This window comes from Hippopotamus amphibius, chromosome 3, assembly GCF_030028045.1.
Source record: "Hippopotamus amphibius kiboko isolate mHipAmp2 chromosome 3, mHipAmp2.hap2, whole genome shotgun sequence".
Lineage (NCBI taxonomy): Eukaryota > Metazoa > Chordata > Mammalia > Artiodactyla > Hippopotamidae > Hippopotamus > Hippopotamus amphibius.
The window spans coordinates 194,605,866-194,627,564 of NC_080188.1; the positions used below are offsets into that span (position 1 = coordinate 194,605,866).

General features: G+C 38.6%; 1 protein-coding gene and 1 pseudogene across 1 annotated transcript in view; one reads left to right on the top strand and one right to left on the bottom strand.

The window, feature by feature from the left end:
• Positions 1-21,699, top strand: part of CRB1 (crumbs cell polarity complex component 1) — a 295,880-nt gene that overhangs the window by 22,380 nt on the left and 251,801 nt on the right. The gene's annotated exons all lie outside the window — the stretch shown is intronic.
• On the bottom strand, positions 20,321-21,014 carry LOC130850327 (60S ribosomal protein L21-like; annotated as a pseudogene).

Below are 21,699 nucleotides of genomic sequence, written 5' to 3' on the forward strand. Positions count from 1 at the left end.
ATCTGTCTACAGACACTTAGGTTGTTTCCTGATGATATGGTATAATATATCTAAACTATTTCTACATTAAATACAGAGTAAAGGACATTCTTTTAGAAAATATTCAAAATATGCATGTGCATATCCAATTTTATCTTTTACTTTTCTTTTTAAATTTTTCCTTTAAAGCTCTTTTACTTTCCCAGCCTTTAATGACCTATTTACACAGTGAACTCTGAAACTCAGAGCAACCTCCTGGAGACACAGAGGAAATGAATAGTGGCAGATATACATTAGTGCAGGTTATAAAACATAATTACATTCAAATTTTTAGGTAACAGCACATTTGGATATATTAAACCTGCATTGCAGAAGCACACAAAATTTTTATGGATAAACATTTTTTTTTCCCACTGGAGGGTGCAATTCATCAGTGTATCAAGATTTCCACAGTTCCTTTAATGAGTATACTTTATAAATAATATCAGAGAGCTGATTATTTCCAAGACACTAATGTAGAATGCTGAGTAGATTTTATGAAACTTTAAATAAATGAAATTTCACTAATAGGAATCTGGGCTTTATTGTTCAGTATACTTGTGATTTAATTAGGATCAAGTGATTTTTAAGCTAAGTGTATTCTTTTATGCTAACAATCATAATAAAGATTAGTACAGTCCTACTTATTATGAAGTTTGTTATAGTAAGTAGGACTTTTTTTCTTTAGCAGTCTATGTATTTCTTTAAAATTCTCTATGAAATATAGATTATTAGAGTCTACACACAGTAATTATGTGTGGTCTAAAATTAAATGTAAATTTTCTAGGCATAAAACTAATATATACATTTAATTGAATTTTTTGTTTCACTTTATACCTTTATGTAGTCTGAAGGCTTTTAGATAATGTGTGCCTTAGATAATACTAATAAAATATAAATTTTAATAACAGCCAATATTTATTGAACACCAACAAACTGAGTTCCATCAGAGTTCTGTACTCGTTAACTTGCCATTTTTAACTTATTTAATTCTCACAACAACCTCAACAAATAGGTACCATTTCCCCACTTCACAGATGAGGAATCTGGGGTGTCACGTGACTTGCCCAAGTTCATACAGGTAGGACTGCAGCTCAGCCTGGGTGGCCTGACTCCATGGCCCAGACTTAATCACTGTTTAATAGCTATGTTAGTGGTGGTGCCAACCCTGCTACACAAATAGTAATGTCTTGATTTTTAGTTCACACACTTGAAGACAAGCACTTTGCACTGTGGTTAATGTCTCAAAGATCTCCATTGAATATTGTGGTTTTTGCTTGGCCGAAATGATAGAACTCCTTTAATTAGGACTTAGATAAATGGTGGCACAGACTCTGAACTGTCTTACCCCAGCAGCTATTCTCTCCTTCCCTGCCCGTAGCAGAGCACCCAGAGTGACATTCAGAGGATAAGACTGCATTGTCCCTTCTCGCACTATCTCAGAGATGCACGGCTCCATAACCGAGTGGGCGATAAAGCATTAAGTGTAAGTGTTGGGTAGGACTTGCATGGGATCTCCTCAAGAAATAAGGTCTGTGGCCTTGACACTTACTCCTCCTTACCATCTCCTACTGCCTGAGCTTAAGCAGCCATTTTGGACCTTGAGGCCAGATGCTGAGATGACAGAACAAGAGAGGGAAGACACTTCCATCTCCTGTAAGCCTCTGTTGTGAGGTTTTTTTTTGATATAGGCAGCTGTCTTTAATCATATTAATCATATTGACAGTTATGGAGTTTTTATAAGGTTTAAAAGCCAACGTCTATCTTTTGATTCTCAGTCAATACCAGACCACAGCCTCTCTCAATAGATGTGAACTTACCATAAGGCCATCAAATATCTTTTCTATATTAATTTTGAATATGTTACTAGGCTAGTGATATGTGTTTGCTTAATTCTACACTATCATTTCTTTAAAGATCATTTCTATCCACTGTTTAAAATTAATTGCAAAACTTGCTCTATTCAGGGTAATAATTTACAACTTGCTTTTACTGTTGTCAATTATTTAAAATATTTTAATTCATGCCAAGTAACAAGGAGGAGTACTATAGTGTATTCTTCTTGAGGTCAAATAAGTTAAAAAGTATATTTATGAGATTAATAACATGATTTGGCAGTAAAGAATAAGTATGACACAGTCATTTTGTATAAAAAAATTATAAACTTCCTGGATTCCTGGCATTTCCTTTTTGCTTAGACACAAGCCTAGATTCTGCTGACCTCTCTTTAAACTTGCCAGCTACCTCTCATTTTAAGGAAAAGAATAAAGAAGTTTGCTTTAAGGCCCCTTCCTTGAGGTTTAATCAGTGTTTGGGGAAAAAATACATGAAGCTTCCTAGACTAGAAAATGACCAAAGGTCTATGGGAGGTAGAATATCATACAGGTTTTAAGATTTTGCCACATGTAATAATAACAATAGAAACATAACATGGTTATTAATAATACTGTTTTACACTTAGGGAGTGAGCACTCATGATTTATTGATACTTGGCACAGTACTTAGTGATTTGTGTGTATTAAGTCATTTAAGTCATAATTAAAGTTCTCTCACATTCTAAGAGAGGTACTGTTTTACAGCTGAGGGAACAGAATCACAACAATATTAAACAACTTGCTCAAGGTCACTCAGCTAAAATGGAGAAATCAGGACTTGAACCCATGCTTTTTGACCTTGCAATAGTACAACATTATACAATAGTCCTCCATTCAGAGAATTAATTATTGTATTAAATTAGCTGAATGAAAGATATAATTGGAGAACTATTTAGAAAGGAATATAATCTCCTTCTTTCGTTCTTCCTTTCTTTTTTCTTTTCTTTCTTTCTTTTTTTTTTTTTTTGGTGCTGTGTGGCATGTGGAATCTTAGTTTCTAACCAGAGATAGAACCCGTGGCCCCTGCGTTGGGAGCATGGAGTCTTACCCACTGAGCTGCCAGGGAAGTCCTGAATATAGTTTCATGATTTGCGCTTCTCAGACCCTCTTTCTTGAGATTGAAATGTAAATTTATGCAAACCACTGTTTGAATACATAATAATCGAATATTTAATAATTTTTTATCCCCCCCCAATATTGCCCCTCCCTCCTTCCTTCTCCCCATCGGTAACCACTATTATGTTCTCTATATCTGTGAATCTGCTACTCTTTTGTTATATTTACTAGTTTGTTGTAATTTTTAGATTCCACATATAAGTGATATCATATGATACTTGTCTTTCTCTTTCTGATTTACTTCACTTAGTATGATAAGCTCTAGGTCCATCCATGTTGCTGCAAATGACAAAATTTCATTCTTTTTTATGGCTGAATAATATTCCATTTATATAAACGCATGCACACACACACACACACACACACACCCCACATCTTCTTTATCCATTCATCTGTTGATGGACACTTAGGTTGCTTCTATATCTTGACTATTGTGAATAGTGCTGCTATGAACATAGGGGTGCATGTATCTTTTTGAATTAGTGTTAGAATAATTTAATGTTGAATAATTTAAGATTTTTAATTCTTTTTTCACCAAGTTAATTTCCAAAGGAAACATTCATAGTAGTTATCCAAATTCTTGATTTTATTTCCATTTTTCTATGACCTCACCAGATATTGGTGTTAGGATAGACATTATAATCATGTTTGAATTAACTCTTGGGAAAGAATCACTATGTGGCAAATAACTCTATCTGATAAGTTCTCTTATGGTTGGTCCTGTAGGTTAAAAAAAAAAGTTATACACATTCATGTCTGCCAACAGTATGCAAAAGAAAATGATGTATAGGGCTGAAAATATCCTTTAAAATCTATTAAATACTCCCTGTATTTTGCAGAGAAACATAAAGTCCATATTGATCAAAAACTTGACCAAGATAATTTACCCAAGCAAAAGGTAGCAGTAAAATATGCAGAGCATGTACACTAGTGTCAGAAGATGTAGGTCAGGTCTTGGTTCTATAACTGATTAATCAAGAAAACTTGAAGTGTTACTTAACCTCTGGGAGGATCAGGATTTTAACTAGTAAAATTAGTTAATGATAATATCACCTATAAACTTGTCTTGAGGATCAAATGAGAAGATATACATGGTAGTGTTTTGCAAACTATTAAGTGTTATATCAGTGTTGGCTGCTATTAATTAGATTTTGTTTTCCATGATAAAGAAAATCTATAAAATCTGTATATCGTCAACTTAGAACTGGTTCCCATAACAAGACAAAGGCAGGAGATATTATAGCTTCTTTATAAAATATTCCATAAAAAGTTTCAGATGTTATTGCAAGTACTGAATAATTTGGTTACAATTCCTAGCTTATCATTTTAAAATCATACATTTATAAACTCATAAAATAGCGTTTAGTTTTGTTTTAGTCTGTTACAAAAAATTAAAAAGGATTTTGACATTAATATTCCTCCAAAATATTTTAAAGTAAAATTATGGTTTTTAGTTCAAAACTTTTAATATGTATTCCCAATCTCATTATTCAAATTCTTTAACAGCTTTCGGGAAATGAAAGGCGACCATAACACTTCCCCACTAGCAGATGAGCAACTAAGACATGAATCCATTTGAGGAAATGGTTCAACCTTCCTCCAGCTATTTGTCTCTGAATATATTTCTTGGATATAAAATGATACAAATATGATATTTAAAACTTTTGTGAGCTAACTGCAAAGTGAAAATGAGATCTGAACTTGCTAGGCAGTCCCATGGCAACAGGATCCTAAGGCTGAGAGCAAATTCACTGAGCTGTCTGTATTACATACAAGTACGTATTCACGGGGCCTGAGTCTGTAAGGAGTGAGAGTCCTCACCAGGAAGCTGAGGAGCTCTGATTGTCTTGTCAGTTCCATTCTGTGGGGCTGGAGCAGCCAGCCTCACAGCAAAGGCAAGAAGAGCTCAGGGTCTGGGCTTCTGTTTCTGATGTCCTCCCTCACTTCACCTCTCACTGTGGGAGTCCAGCCCATTCGCAGTCTTGCCCCAATGAGGGAAGAACAAAAGGAGGAGCCTCCAGTCAGCTCTTCTGCTTTCCCTCCCACCTTCTCAGATCTACTCCTTTCAAAATGGCCTAACTATGAGGAGACTCTATAGATTTAGAAAAGCTGGGAGAGTGGAGAAAAATCAAGATGGTGGAGTAGGAGGACATGTGCTCACTCCCTCTTGCAAGAGCACAGGAATTACAACTAACTGCTGAACAATCAATCATCGACAGAAAGACACTAGAACTCACCAAAAAAAAACACCCCACATCCAGAGACAAAGGAGAAGCCGCAACGAGATGGTAGGAGGGGCGCAATAGCATAAAAATCAAATCCCATAAATGCTGGGTGGGTGACTCACAAGCTGGAGAACAGTTATACTGCAGAAGTCCTGAGGGTTCTGAGCCCCACGTCAGGCTTCCGAACCTGGGGGTCCAGCAACGGGAGGAGGAATCCCCAGAGAATCAGACTTTTATAGCCAGCAGGATTTGATTGCAGGACCTCCACAGGACTGGGGGAAACAGAGACTCCACTCTTGGAGGGCACACAAAAAACTGTGCTCACCAGGACCCAGGGGGCAGGAGCAGTGACCCCATAGGAGACTGAAGCAGACCTACCTACTGGTGTTGGAGGGTTGCCTGCAGAGGTGGGGGGCAGCTGTGGCTGACCGAGGAGACAGGGGCACTGGCAGCAGGGGTTCTGAGAAGTGCTCATTGGCGTGAGCCCTCCCAGAATCCACCATTAGCTCCACCAAAGAGCCTGTAAGCTCCAGTGCTGGGTCACCTCAGGCCAAATGACCACCAGGGTGGGAACACAGCCCCACCCACTGGCAGAAAAGCAGATTAAAGTGTCACTGAGCTCCACCCACCAAATCAGATTAAAGTTTTACTGAGCTCCACCCACCCAGCCCAACACACCATCAGTCCCTCCCATCAGGAAGCACCCATGAGCCTCCTAGACAGCTTCCTCCATAAGAGGGCAGACAGCAGAATCAAGCAGTATCAGCAGTATTTCAACTTGTGGAACTGAAAATCACAGCCACAGAAAGAGAAAATGAAAAGGCAAAAGACTTTGTACCAGATGAAGGGACAAGATAAAACACCAGAAAAACAACTAAATGAAGAGGAGATAGGCACTCTTCTGGAAAAAGAATTCAGAATAATAATGGTGAAGATGATCCAGGACTTTGAAAAAAGGTTGGATGCAAAGATCGAAAAGTTGCAAGAAAAGTTTACCAAAGACCTAGGAGAATTAAAGAACAAACAAACAGAGATATGCAACACAATAACTGAAATGAAAAATACACTAGAAGGAACCAATAGCAGATTAACTGAGGCAGAAGGGTGAATAAGTGAGCTGGAAGACAGAATGGCGATAATCACTGATGAGGAAAAGAATAAAGATAAAAGAATGAAAAGAACTGAAGACAGCCTAAGAGATCTCTGAGACAATGTTAAACACACCAACATTTGCATTATAGGGGTCCCAGAAGGAGAAGAGAGAGAGAAAGGACCTGAGAAAATATTGGAAGAGATTATAGTTGAAAACTTCCCTAACATGGGAAAGGAAATAGCTACCCAAGTCCAGGAAGCTCAGAGAGTCCCAGGCAGGATAAACCCAAGGAGAAACACGCCAAGACATATAGTAGTCAAATTGACAAAAATGAAAAACAGAGAAAAGTTATTAAAAGCAACAAGGGAAAACTGACAAATCACATACAAGGGAACTCCCATAAGGGTAACAGCTGATTTCTCAGCAGAAACTCTGCAAGCCAGAAGGGAGTGGCACAATATATTTAAAATTATGACAGGGAAGAACCTACAACCTAGAATACTCTACCCAGCAAGGATCTCATTCAGATTCGATGGAGAAATCAAAAGCTTTACAGACAAGCAACAGCTAAGAGAATTCAGTATCACCAAACCAGCCTTACAACAAATGCTAATGGAAGTTCTCTAAGCGGGAAACATAAGAGAAGAAAAGGACCTACAGAAACAACAACAAAACAATTAAGAAAATGGTAATAGAAACATACATATCGATAATTACCTTGAATGTAAATGGACTAAATGCCCCAACCAAAAGACACAGACTGGCTGAATGGATACAAAAACAAGACCCATATATATGCTGTCTACAAGAAACCCACTTCAAACCTAGGGACACATACAGACTGAAAGTGAGGGGATGGAAAAAGATATTCCATGCAAATGGAAATCAAAAGAAAGCTGGAGTAGCAATACTCATATCAGATAAAATAGACTTTAAAATAAAAAATGTTCCAAGAGACAAGAAAGGACACTACATAAAGATTGAGGGATCAATCCAAGAAGAAGAGATAACAATTATAAATATATATGCACCCAATATAGGAGCACCTCAATACATAGGTCAAATGCTCACAGTGTATGGTATCCTACTTTCATAATTAAAGAATGCTAAACAAGAAAAATGGGACACATTTTAATTTTTGTGTAACCATATCTTTTCCTGTATAGTTTTTACCTTTCACATCAGGCCTAGAAAGATATTTCTTTTGCCTGGATTATAAAATTATTTTACTTTTTATTTTTGCATTTTTATGGCTTTACTTTTTGACATTTACACCTTTAGCCAATTACAGTTTATTCTGCTGTTTCATGAGTCACAAAGCAACACTAATAAAAATTCATCATTTTCCAACTTTATCTTAATGAAAATTAATTTGTATCCTTAAATCTGTCTTTTGAGTTAAATATTCTGTTTCACTGATCTGTCTTCTTAATTGAACACTGATACCACATTTGTTTTAGTCTTCATAACTTTAAGTAGATTTAATGTCTGATAGGTAAACAAAAGATAATCTGTTGTCTGAAGCGAAAATATTTACAACACATAAAATGAAAAAGTGGTAAAGATCCCTAACATGTCAAGAATTCCTCTAAGATGCTTTAGCTGCAAGTATGAGAAACATACCTCAAAAGGCAAAGAAGGAATTTTACTGACTCACACAAATGGAAGTCCAGAGGTGCACAGGGCTCCAGGTTCAGTTCAATCACACTCTGACTTCATTTCCCTGTGAATTTCTCTGCTCTTCCCCCATGTAAGTTGCCTTGTCTTCAGAGATTGGCTTCTCTTATTATCACAAGATGGCATCCAACAGACACTAGGGCATGTTTCCTCCCAAACCCTTCCCTTCAGTCCACTTGTGCCAATTTTGGTAATTTGCCAGACTTGGGCCAAAAGCTGTGTCCAGGTTAATGCTTTCTGATGAGAATTTGTGCATGAATTACTCCCTGAGCCTTCAGTCCCCATCCCTAGCTACTTCCCTATAGAATTCTTATATCTTAGACACCTAAAACACACCTCTTCTTTCTTTCATGCAATACTTTTGTGAGAATTCTCTTCTATGTGGATACAGTCTCTCATGATGACTTACTTGATTTCAAACTCTACAGAAAAAGCAGAATATGGCTCAGTTTCATGATAGAGCTGCTTATTTTACTGTAGTATTTTTATGACACTTTTGTTTCTATGGCTAAATTACACTAATGTGATCTACTGACATGAAGAAAGCAGATGTATTTATTGACAATTTCCTTTTGTATACTGTAGTCGATGTCTAAAAACATATCTTTACTTAAAGGCCCAAGTTGAGGGAACTTCAATTAATACTGGCCAACATACTATAATTTTGAATCATGAGTGACTATTAAATGAAATCTATTCAGCATATTACTTGAAATTTAATCGGGGGTAAAAAACCACTTCTTAGAGTAACTGAAACTAACAGTGAAAAAATTTTAATTATATGATATTTCATGCAATGTTAGAATTTTTCTCTGTGTTCAGTAACCTAGAACTAACAACTTGCTATTTAATAATGACTATAATACTGTTGGATAATATTTTTTGTTGTTGTTGTTGGACAATATTGTAAAGGCAAAAAGCTATGTAATAATAAAGTTGAGTTTTAGTTTTGTTTTGAAAAAAAAAAAAGAAAAGAAAAGCTGGGAGAGCAAATAAATAATGAAGACATGTAGGTAAAGACATATGGGGAGTAAAAAAATGTATGAGGGAAATAAAGGCAGGAAAGACGAGTTGTCTCCTCCTCAGCTCTTGCTCTTTTCTTCTTATTCCTCAGCAACTTGTCTCTGGCGATGAGTCCATGTCACCTAAAATCCAGGACTTAAATAAATTAGAAAGAGCAATAAGAAACTACCTTCAGTACAGCAATATCTAAAACTAGATGAATTTGATAAAAAAATAATTTTCAGTGAGGCTCTAAAGATAAGGATGAGGAGGGGAATGAATGGGCATTTCATATGGGAAGTAGAACACTGTACACTGAATAAACTGTGTTAAAGACACCTAATGTGTCCTCAAGGACTGCTTCAGGGGAACTGTCTTTTATATTTCTTTAGAGCATTTAATAAGATTTACACATACAAACATAAAATATTATGTAAGACACAAAGTTTGCTTCGTGTACTCAATTTGAGGTCTCACCTGAATGGTAGCACAGGTGGGTAGGCTTTAACAGAAATCAAACCCTTAAAAAATAAAGAAAAATTTGCGATAAATGCCTTTGAAGGCTTTAGGTGAAGGAAAACAACCCCTTTGCCCAATGCAAGTAGGACAGGACTGTCTCCTCCCCATCTTATTTCCAATGCTTTTCATAATTTGCATGTAAAATTTGAAGAGTGTCCTCCAGTTGCCTGCTGCCAGACTCGCCGTATACAGCTTTGTACTTGCTTACTGCCTGGAGAGTAGGCAGGGACCTGAATTGTGAGGGCGCTGGAATCAAAGGGGCATGTATCGTAAAGTGGATGAAGTACAACATGGGAACACTCTCTGAGGATACAGGATTTAACACCCAGGCAAGGACCCTGCGAAGTTGGCAAACAAGCTGAAAGGTTGGCATTAGTACCATGGAGAAAGTGAGGAGCCATGGCAAGCGAGGGAGAAATGACAGAGTTGGCAACGCAGATGGTGAACGACTAGGCGAAGTGGACGTGCCAAGTGGATATACCACGTGAGACTGGGAAGCTGACCAGAGGTCTCTCCACGGGTTGGGGCAGGGGGCCTAAGGATTCATGGTTCACAGTGAGGAAGGAGCTGGTGAGAGGGGCACCAACCTCGGAAGGAATCTCAGTAGTAGCCCTCCTCCCCAGGCCAAAGAGTAACAGATGCTATTTGTGACATGAGAATAACGGCCCCCCAAAGATGTTCAGGACCTGGTTCCCAGCAGCTGTCATTATGTAACCTTCATGGCAAAAGGGACTCTGCAGATTTGATTAAGGATTTTGATATGAGGAGATTATCCTGTATTATTCGAATGGGCCTACAGTAATCACAGGGGTCTTTATGAGAGAGAGGCAGGAGGGTCAGAATCAGAGAAGGAGATGTGACTTTGGAATCAGGTTGGAATGAAGCGGTCATGAACCAAGGACTATAGGCAGCCTATAGAAGCTGGAAAAGGCAAATAAAGGGATTATGCCCTAGAGGCTCTGAAGGAATGCAGCTAAACGAACACTTTGACTTTAGTCCAGGGAGATTCATTTTGGATTTTGAGCTCCAGATCTGCAAGAGAATAAATTTGCGTAGTTTTAAGCTACTGTTTTCGGCAATGTATGACAACAGCAATAGGGAAAGACTTCACTTTTAAAGAACTGAACTAACTAATGGGGATGACCCCTTAAAACAGTGGAGACCAAACGGCCATGCTTAACAGTTAGGAGTCAGGTGGGTGCCGTTGTGGTAAAGGGGAGCAAGGTTTGAGTGGCAGTCAGGAGAGCTGATGCATAGAGAGGCTGTGGCTCCCAAAACATGGAGCTCCAAAGAGGCAGGACAGATGGGCAGCCCACAGGGGTACTATTCAGTTTACACAATGAGAAGTCAAGGATGGATGACCAGGAGGCTGAAGCCAGTTGCTTCAAAAAAATTCATGATTCTTCTTCCAATTTTTAGATTTGAACCACTTTTCAAACCCATTGAGCGAAGAAGAGGTCAGGTCTCCAATGGCAAGGACTCTTGAAAAGCGTATATGGTAATAATTTATCTAATACTACCACAATAGAACCAATGATTAATTCTTTGGGTAACCACACTCTGGAGAAAGATGAATACCCAAACATTTTAAGGACTGTTTAAGCTCAGACTCTTGAGTTGACTTTGTTACTCAGAGACCCCAGATCTCATCACAGCCCTCCACAGACTGAAGGCATATGAGGCCAAGTAATAGAATCCTGGCCCAGACCTAGTTCACAGGGGGTCCACTGGTTCCACAAATATACCCATTGTTTATTTCTCTACCTTGAAAGTATAATTTGAATGCACAAACTTGATAGCTAAGGCAACCCTCACTTTGGTTCTTTGCCCTGAGGATGGGTGGGTAAGGAAGGTCAAGTAGAAGTGTTTGAAATTACTTGCCGTAGTGGCCAAGACAGGAAATCAAAAACACTATTCAATGTCAGAAGGGATGGCAGAAATTACTATCACTCTTAAAGGATGCAGAGATGGTGGTCCCCCTGTATTTCTATTTGATCCATCAGTTTGATTTCTACAGAAGGAGATGGAAAATTACAGCAGATACTATAAATTCGGTCAAGTTGTAGCCCCAACTGCAGTTGCCATGCCATAAAAAATACCTTTTCTAGAGCCAAGTGAAAAAGGAACTTAAGTAGGTGTAACAGGAAAATGTATTTTTTCAATCCTAAATAGAAAATTAGATCAGAAACATTTCATATTCATTTGGAATGGACAAAAGTATGCATTTACAACCTTGACCTAGGACTATATTTACTTTTCTGTCACCTGTCATAGTATAATCCCGAAAGACCTGAACTGTTCGAACACACTAGTCTGTTATATTGAGGATACCACACTAATTGTATTGAATAAACAAGTGGTATCCTTGATATTTATCAAGGATGCCTCAACAAGATACATTTACTTGAGAGGGAAGGAGATTAATGCTATGAGATTTCAGGGACCTGCTCCATCAGTGATATTTTAGAGCTCCAGTCGTCTGAGGCATGTTAGGCTATCCTCTCCACAGTGAATGACAAATTCTTGCATCTCGTAACTTCCATCTTGAAGAATGAAACACGATGCTTGGGAGGCCTCCTTGGTTTCTGGAGGCAGACTATTCCACACTTGGAAATACTGCTCCAGCCCAAATATTAAGTAACATGAAAGGCTAGCAGTTTTGAGTGGGGCCTGGGGCAGGAAGGGATTCTGATGCAAGACCAACAGGTGATGCAACCGCAGTTTGGACCATACAACTCAACAGACCATGTTATTTTAGATGTATCTGTGAGATAAGATGCAGTGTGGAATCTGTGGTCAAACTCCAGTTTTATAATCTTAATGCAAACTTTTGGAGTTGTGAAGCAAGGCCATCCTATCTGCAGTGGATAATTATTCAACTTTTAGAAAACAAATCCGGATAGGCTGCCGGGCCCTGGTAGAGATGGAGTGCCTGGCAATGAGCCGTTAGATGCCCCTGCTGCCAGGGCTGCTCAGCACAAGAAAGATTCCATCAGACACACCAAGTCGTAAGGTCAGGGGGCCCCAGCAGCAACCTGTTTTGAAATGGAAATCTTACACTGTGGGTTACACATAAGCAGGGACAGAGGGCACAGATACCTCAAAAGCTTCATGGCATCTACGTTCCACCCATCGTGGGCCTTGGATCCACGTCTTCATATGTGTTCCAAGAGCATTTCCTCCAGGATTCCAGAGGGCCTCTTTTCCTGGGAGAATCTTTACAGAGAACATAAGTGGCACTAACCACAGCACCCTCCACTGCAGCTGATCACAGGGATATAACTGGTCTTCCGACTCTTTCTTCCCTACTGAGAATTCTAGATGACCCTCACCCTCTGCTGTCCCAGGTGGATTAGTGGTGGTTTGACCTAGACCCCAGCATGTGAGGGATCTGAGCCCTTGACTCCTCAGGCCTTTCTTAGGGCGTAGCTGTTATACTTGCCCATTTGCCATAAAGACTGGTCAAGGATGTATCAAGGGCCACCTAGCGGGAACCAAACATATTTCTCCTGATGCTACTAGGATATGGTTGGCTGACAATCTGTAGCTGTTTACTTTTTCAATATCTGCCTAACTTTTGAGCCAAGGTCATGGTCTTCTCACGGAAGCCAGTGAATGAGTAAAATGGTGGTACGTGGGCCCGCCCATTTCTGCTCAATGTGAGATCCCTCTTGTGGGTTCTTCTGGTGAATTCTTTGCTCCAGAACTCCCCATTGAGCTGGTAGGCAGTTTGTCAGTCCTGCATCATGATTTGATCGGTCCCCTGCCAAAATTCTGTCTTCTCTTTTAGTCTTTCATAAGTGTTACCTCCCCTCCTCCAACAAATTAATTTTTTCTGCTAACTCCATCTCTGTGTTTGCTTCTCAGAGAACCTGAATGACCTTCACGAAGCAGTAGGGTAGGGTAGAAACATGTGGATGACCTATGGGAGTGGGCACACAGTCTGAAGATCTTCGTACCACTTGTGGTGGTGGTTTTAAGTATCCCCAAATTCTTTGATACTCCTCTCTTCAAGAGGTGGAGCCTAGTTTCCCTCCCCTCGACTTCAGGCTAGACTTACTGCTAGTGAATAGAATAAACGGAAAGTAATGATGTGCAACTTTGGAGCCTAGTTTATAAAAGGCACTGGAGCTTCCTCCTCCTTCTCTCTTGTGTCACTTCCTCTGGAGGAAGCCAACTGCCATATCATGAGGAACCCAGGGGACACAGGAGAGCCCCATGTCACATGGAACAGAGGCCTTGCACCAACAGCCATGTGAGTGAGCTTGGAAATGGACCCTTTAGTCTCCAGGCTGCAACCCTAGGCAACAACTTGACTGCAAACTCCTGAGGGACCCTGAACCAGAACCAGCTGCTTCTGGATTCCTGAGCATAAGTTGATGCAGATAAATGTTTGTTGTTTCAAGCTGCCAAGTGTTGGAGGATTTTGTTACATAGCCCTAGATAACCATATACTTGTAAATGACCATCCGGAACTATCCACTATTGAAGAAGCACTAAACAGACAAAATGACTCATCTAGTTGTCATCAGCCAGCCTCTGTCCTCAGCCACTCCTGTGCTGGTAAAATGGTTGCAAGAATGGAGACACAATAGGGACAGGGATGAAAGCTATTTGTGGTCCCAACAACTTGGGCTCCCATTCATCAAGGCTTATCTGTCTAGTTCTGAGGCTCCTGGAAGCCAGAACTGGCGGCAATGGAGGACAGCACTAGAATATTCTACAAGGAAACTAACCTGCCAATTAGTGGCAACATAACTGCATTGGACCCTTTCTTCTGTGGGATAGGAGTGGGCATGTGCCTTTGGAGTCCAAGGTTGTATCAGTTATATCCCATGTCATCGAGCAGCTGCTGGTCTGACAGAATGATGGAAAAGCACGTCAAAGCACACTTAGGAAGTCGGCTCATGTCATCCTCCAAGACATAGTGTATTCCAAATCAGTGAGAATGTGTGGTTCTGTGTCCCAAGTGGGCAAGTATGTGGGAACCAAGGGCTGGAAGCAGAAGTGGCCCGACCTGTCCTCCTTTCTGAAACCCAGTTGGGGAACTTGTACTGTCTGACCCTGCAACTCTGAGACACTGAAGTATGAGGACCTCATTTCAAAGGGGAAATTATTTTATTTGGGACCCACTAACTCTAAGCTACACTTGCCAGCTGGGCATGCTGGGTTCTTCTGCTAAGAGGCAAGCAGGCAGGGAGAGCCGTCAGCACCCTGATGGGGATAATTAGACCTGATCCTCAAGCAAGCACAGGACTTCAGAGGCATGGCATGCACAGTGCTCTGTGGCTGGCTCCCCTGCTGCTCCTGGAATCCTGTGAGCACCGTGTGGGACAGCCTGTGCTAACCTGCTGTGATGACAGACACGTGGCCCAGGTACCCATGCTGCCAAATATCCATCATGTGAGTGAGACTGTCTTAGTCATCTGCCCACCAGCCAAACCACCAGCTGAGTGCTGTGGAGACATGAGCAAGCCAGAAGAGATAGATGAGTGATTCAGACCACAGACTCACAGTTCAATAAATGGTCATCTCTCGAAGTACCTAAATTCTAGAGGAGTTTGTTATAGAGCCAGGGTATAGATACAAAAAATAACTCACAAGGAGAAGGATTTTAGGAACCAGGATACTGGGCCATTCCTTCTTCCCAAACACTGTATGATCCAAAGATCGTTCCAAGGAAAATGGACATTTATTAATGACTAGAATTTCTGAATAAAATCCTTTTCTCATCTACCCTTCTGGTGACTTGATTGGAGCCATGTGTGAATCTTGGGGCTGTTCTTTTCTATTTTGTGTTAGGCTTATCCTGAAGCCATGCCCTTTGTGGCCCATCCCCCAGTTCTAGCTTTGGTTCAGTTTGGAATTCTTGACCGTATCACATAGTTGTGCTCTTATGAGCTCTGGTACAAACACGTATGAACAGAAGTAAGGCTGTGTGATTATAGCCCTATGTATTATGGAGTGAACTTGAGAAGTAGCCCTGTACCCATTGTGTAGGTATGATCTGTATGGCTTTTATTTTCTTTTATTGCCTTATTGCAGTGGCTAGAACTTTCAGCACTATGTTGAATAAGAGAAGTAAGAGTGGACATCCTTGACTTGTTCCTGATCTTAAGGTGAAAGCATTCCATCCTTCAGTATTAAGGGTAATGTTAGCTTTGGGGTTTTTGGTAGAAGATCTTTGTCAAGTCGAAGAAGTTTCCCTCCATTCTTATTTTTCTAAGCGTTTCTATCAGGCATGGGAGTTAAATTTTGTCAAAGGCTTTTTCTGTATCTAATGATATGCTCATATGATTTTTTTCTTTCAGGCTTTTAATTGTAGTTGACTACATTGATTTTCAAATGTTGAACCAGAGCCCTGCATATGTGCAATCAATCCCATTTGGTTATAGTTATATATAACTCTTTTTATTTATTTTTTGGATTCAATTTGCTAGTATTTTACTGAGGGTTTCTTTTTAAATTAATTAATTAATTTGTTTTTGGCTGCGTTGGGTTGCTGCGCGTGGGCTTTTTCTAGTTGTGGAGAGCGGAGGCTACTCTTCATCACAGTGCATAGGCTTCTCATTACAGTGGCGTCTCTTGTTGAGGAGCACAGGCTCTAGGTGCCCAGGCTTCAGTATTGTGGCACATGGGCTCAGTAGTTGTGGTGCACAGGCTTTGTTGCCCCACAGCACGTGGGATCTTCCTGTACCAGGGGTGAGACCCGTGTCCCCTCCCTTGGAAGGCAGATTCTTAACCACTGTGCCATCAGGGAAGTCCTTACTGAAGGGTTTTTTTGCATCTATGTTCATGAGATATACAGACCTGTAGTTTTCCTTTCTTCTAATGTCTATACTTGTTTTAGGCATTAGTGCAATGTTGGCCTCATAGAATGAATTAGGAAGTAGTCTCTCTTTCTATTTTCTGGTAGATTTCTTCATTGAATGTTTGGTAGAATTTACCAGTAAAACAGTCTGGGCATAGTGCTTTTAGTTTTTGAAGATTATTATTTGAAGATTAATTCAATTTCTTCAATAGATATAGGTCTATTCAGATAATTTACTATTTCTTGTATGGATTTTGTATTTTCTGTCTCTAAAGAAAATGGTCCATTTTATCTAAGTTACCAAATTGATGGACACAGAGTTGTTCATAGTACTTCCTTTTATTGTCCATCTGATCAGTAGTGACATGTCTGTCTTACTAGATTGCCTCTTTTCTGGCCCTTTGGCTAAAGAGAGCAGGCTTTTGCTTGACTTTTATTTGTCTACATCCGTTAGCATTTTTGAGTTTCTAGCTTTTTCAGATCCAAGTCTGGGATATATAAGGCCAAAAAACACCTCCCAAACCCAAAGAGCTTATCATCATATCATTTCTTGAGCCTTAAGTCCACTAGCTAGTCTGCTTTCTTCTACCTTTCAGAGTCTCCTTATGTTTGCTTTATATGTGTAATATATAATGTTTTTAGTTGTAATTAGCAGAAGGAATAGGAAAAAAATATGTCTATTCCATATTCCCAGAAAAGGTCCCAAGTATATTTTTAGATTATTAAGTGATTGAAAAAAGAACAAAAGAAGAATAAAATTTCATGACACATGAGACTACGTGAAATTCAAAACTCAGTGTCTATAAGTTAAGTTTTAATTGTCCATGGCTGCTTTTGTGCTACTATGGCTGAGGGTGAGTACTTGCATCAGAGACCGTATGGTTCAAAACCCTAAAATATTTGCTATCTGATCCTTTATAAAAATTTGCTGATCCCTGGATCACATAACAGGATGAATTACTAAAATTTTATTAACAGAGATGAGTGGAGTACCTCCTCAATCAAAACTAAAGAACAAAGGGTGTGTAAATTCAGATAGGCTCTATTCAGGTTTAAGCGCTTGTGAGTACAGGTTTAGTTGAAATGTTGGTTAGGAAATGTAATACTTCTTCAGAAGTTTTCCTGCATTCCTACCCCTAGTATCCATATTTTTTACATACTTATTATTTTACAATACTTATTTCATCAATTCAAAGAAGTATTTTCCCTATATTTTAACAACTCTGTTGTGACTTGCAATGAGTACCTTGTCATAATTTAATTGGCAGCAATTTTCTTTCTTAGTTATATAAGAAATAATGATGCACCTTACAGTTTATGACATCTTAGATTTAATGAGATATGTAATTGATCCGAAGCAGTCACTAATACATCCTTGAGCAGTTAAAAATATATACATTTTTGAGTTTAAGCCAAAAGCTACTCAAGTTATGTTAACTTTTCCTTAAACATTGACTTCAAGGTCACCCATTTTTTAAAAAAAAATTCTTTTTTAGTGCAAAATCTTTTTCATTTATAATTTTTCCAATTAAATGTTTTTCTAGCAAAGTCTGGTACAAATACTCTTAAATATTTTTTGTACTCTCAAAATGTTCCCCTCAAAATTTGAATGTTTCCAAAAGATTTTCTCATTATGATTATACATAATTGTTGTGTATTTGTAACTTCCATTTGCATATTGGAATTGTATAACCAAGGTTGTCACTGTCATAATGTCAACCGATTCTGATCCTAAGGGTCCTAAACAGCAAGCACCAAACTAACTTTGAAAGGCATATTGCAAGAAAAAAACAAACAAACAAAAAACCCCAAACCAATAGTACTATTTCCCACTTATCTAAACTTTCAAGGGCACTGAGCAGTTAGAAGATGATGATAAGTACAGACAGATTTCATGATTAGAAGGTTCATTAGTAAGAAGGTACAGAATACTAATCACAAGGCTTTCATTTGCACTGACAAGGTCTGACCTAGCTAGCATTCATCAGTGACAGTGGAATTGCTCCCTGGTGGTATCAACCCCAGGCAAGGCGGAGAAAACATGTTCTTCATGGAGGAACTCGTCAGAAGCAAGCAGAGCTGTACCACACACCATTGCTTTCAGGAGCTCCCCAGAGGGTAGCCAGCGTCTTCTCTGAATTGGTCTGTTTGGTCTGTAAAATGCAGAATGCTCAGGGGAAGTTTGTATGTTAAAGAAAAAGAGCTTAAACTTTGGAACTTGGGAAAAACAGTCATCACACAAATCTGCACCTTAAATAATCTAGTTGACCATGAGTAGATGCTTTTAAATATGAAACCTATAAGCCCAGGAAAATATTATTAACTATTAACTGTGTATTAGTTATAAATGTTATAAACTCTTGTAAATATTGCCATTTTAAAATATTGTGACACCAAAAGATTAATACATTAATATCAACCAAAATTGCATATTTAAAGCCTGGAAAGATATTTGCAAGTTTTAATTACACATGTATATTAAATGGCTCTTTTCCCAAACATCACAATTTTCCACAAAATATGCCCTCATCATGTAAAAGCATTTTATGAAGAATAATTAAGTTCCCAGAGTTTGGTCTGTGAAGGACAAAACCAAGCACTGCCAATTTTCCCATCTGCTGAAAGCTTACTGCTAATTTATTACAAAATTAGCAAATGAAATGATTAGAAATTATACAAAACAAAATATATCTGAGCGGGAAGCATCCAGGCTCTGGAGTCAAACAAACCTGATTTTGAATTCTTTTCAGTACTTAACAACTCTGGACCTCAGTTTCCTTACCTGTAAAGTAGGACAATACTACCTAACATACAGGGTTGGGATAAGTGTTAGATAAATGGTGATTATTGTATCCAACTCTAAATTGTGCAGTAAATATTTTAAGTACAAAAAAAAAAGAAAAACAACAACAACAAAAGAGAAGAAAGTGCTCATTGAGACAGGTGAGAGCCTCCTGGAGGTGAGACTTGGGCTAACCCTTCAGAATTCTCTATTTCTTATAATAATAACATTATTATCTTACATTTTAATGTTTCTGAAATTGGTGTTAAAATGAATGGTGAAAAAAATCAGGTAAGGATTAAATTATGATACAGTTACCATTGCCTAAATATTTGCCAATTCGTGAGAGCCCCACAGATAGGTAAAATTTAATTTTTTTTTTTTTTTTTTTTTACCTATTCACAGCATTTGCTAAGATTGCAAATAGGTTCTTGTCCTCAATTCTAACAGTAAGGAGAGAAAACTCAGTTTCTAGTCAAGGTTTCCATTTTAAATAAACTTGCTACAGGTTATCATCACAGAATACAGAAGGCAGGGAGATGGGATGTGATCAGTTCCCTACTGGATGTTTACCACATTCAATTAAAAATATCCAGGAAGTAACAAAACCTAGAATGTGCCCCACCTAGACAAAGTAGCTTTAAACCATTCCTATTAATATGAAGCGATATAACACTGATGACTGAGATCTGATTATGCTGTCAGACTGCCTGGGGTTGACTCTTTGTCCAACACCACGTACCTGTAACCTGCAGCAAGCTACTTCTGCCTCAGCTTCGTTTCATGTAAAATGGGCAAAGAGAACTTATTCCAAGTCTTTTATGAGTACATTATGTAAAGTGCTTAGAACATCACGTAACATATTAGATGCTATATAAACGCTTATCATCACTTTAAATAAAAAAAGGTATTCTAGTTTTTAACACTTCTTAGCCCTGCTGCATGAAAGGTCTAAACAATTCAGAACTAGCATGTAACTCACAAAGGACCAGGAGGGGGCTTTAAACAATGTATTTTAAACAGCAGCCTTCAAAGTTCCTGATCCTCAAAACACAGCTATTTATGATGCAATTATGCCTCATCAACTTTTCCTGAGCTTAACTATAATGCAACAGATAACCTTTCATTTATTTATTGTAAATTCTTTTTTCATAGAAGCTTAGAGACTATCTTCAAACTAGTACAAATATTTCATAAATAACACCTGGCAGTTTATTAACCAATGGCATACACTGCACAACAAACTACCTCACATCTTTCAGAAAGAAAAATTGCTAAATTTGAAAAGACATCATCCACTGAATTTGGACACAATTAAAATGTGATTTAAATACTTCTTTGGGGAGGGGACACACACTTCTACTCAATGAAGAGAAACATTTGCAGAGTCCAGGCCTTTTATTTTCTTTACACCCATCATGCCATGAACTCGTAGGGAATGGGCTCCAGCAGCTCAGGCCTCTTTCCATTAGTTCTCACGAAGTGTGCTTCTCTGGGTGGAGCAGGCTGGCGCTTCAGCTGAACCCAAGTACCCTTCTCTTTGGCTTCCTTCTTTTTCTGATCATTTTCCTTCACCCATTTCAGGAAGCTATCTCAGCTCTTAGAGTGCTTAATACGCTCGATACGCACATTAATTCTCTTCGCAAGAATCTTGCCCTTGTTTGTTTACAATGATGCCAACGGCATGCTGGGTAACATTGTAGACTCTTCCGGTTTTGCCATGGTAACACTTGTGGGGCGTTCCTTTTTGTACAGTGCCCATTCCCTTGATATCTACAATATCACCTTTCTTGCAGATGCGCATGTATGTGGCCAAAGGAACAACTCCATGTTTTCTAAAAGGCCTGCAGAACATGTAGCGGGTGCCCCTCCTCTTCCCTTTTGTGTTGGTCATTTTGGTGAATTACTGGAAGATGGCAGTTCCGGCCGAAAAGCAAATTTTAATTTTAATTTGGATCTTTCTTATTGATTGAAATGTCTTCATGGCAATTAAACTCTGGTACAGGATTAAAACAAAATGCTACTTTTTAAACAAGGTATGATTAAAGGCCACAGACAAAACTGGCTTTTCAGAATAAATCATGAAACTTTTTGTTAATCTCATTTTTAAATAAGTATTGTAATTAAAAATTTCAAAATTAAGAACGATAAGTATAAAAAGTCTTGTTATGAAAAATCTCCAACTCACTTGTGTTTCCAACCACCCAGGTGTCTTTCCCAAAGTGAAATAAAGTTACTGTTTTTTCTTTTTCATTCTTCTAATGATATTTTATGTGTATATAAGTAGACACATGTAATTACAATCCCTTCTTTTTGTAACACAAATGTTACATACTTACTATACACACCATTTTTCACATTGCTTTTTCACAATATCTCTTGGAATATTTTATGATCAAGTTCATAAGTAACTTTTATCCTTTTTTTTAACAGCTTTTTAGTATTCCATTAAATACTCAGATCATACATTTTAACCAGTCCTCTCCCTATATGTCCCTTTCGATGGACATATAAGCTTTCCCAATATTGTATAATTACAATGAAGCCATGAATAATCTTGTACATAGAACATGAAATTTTCA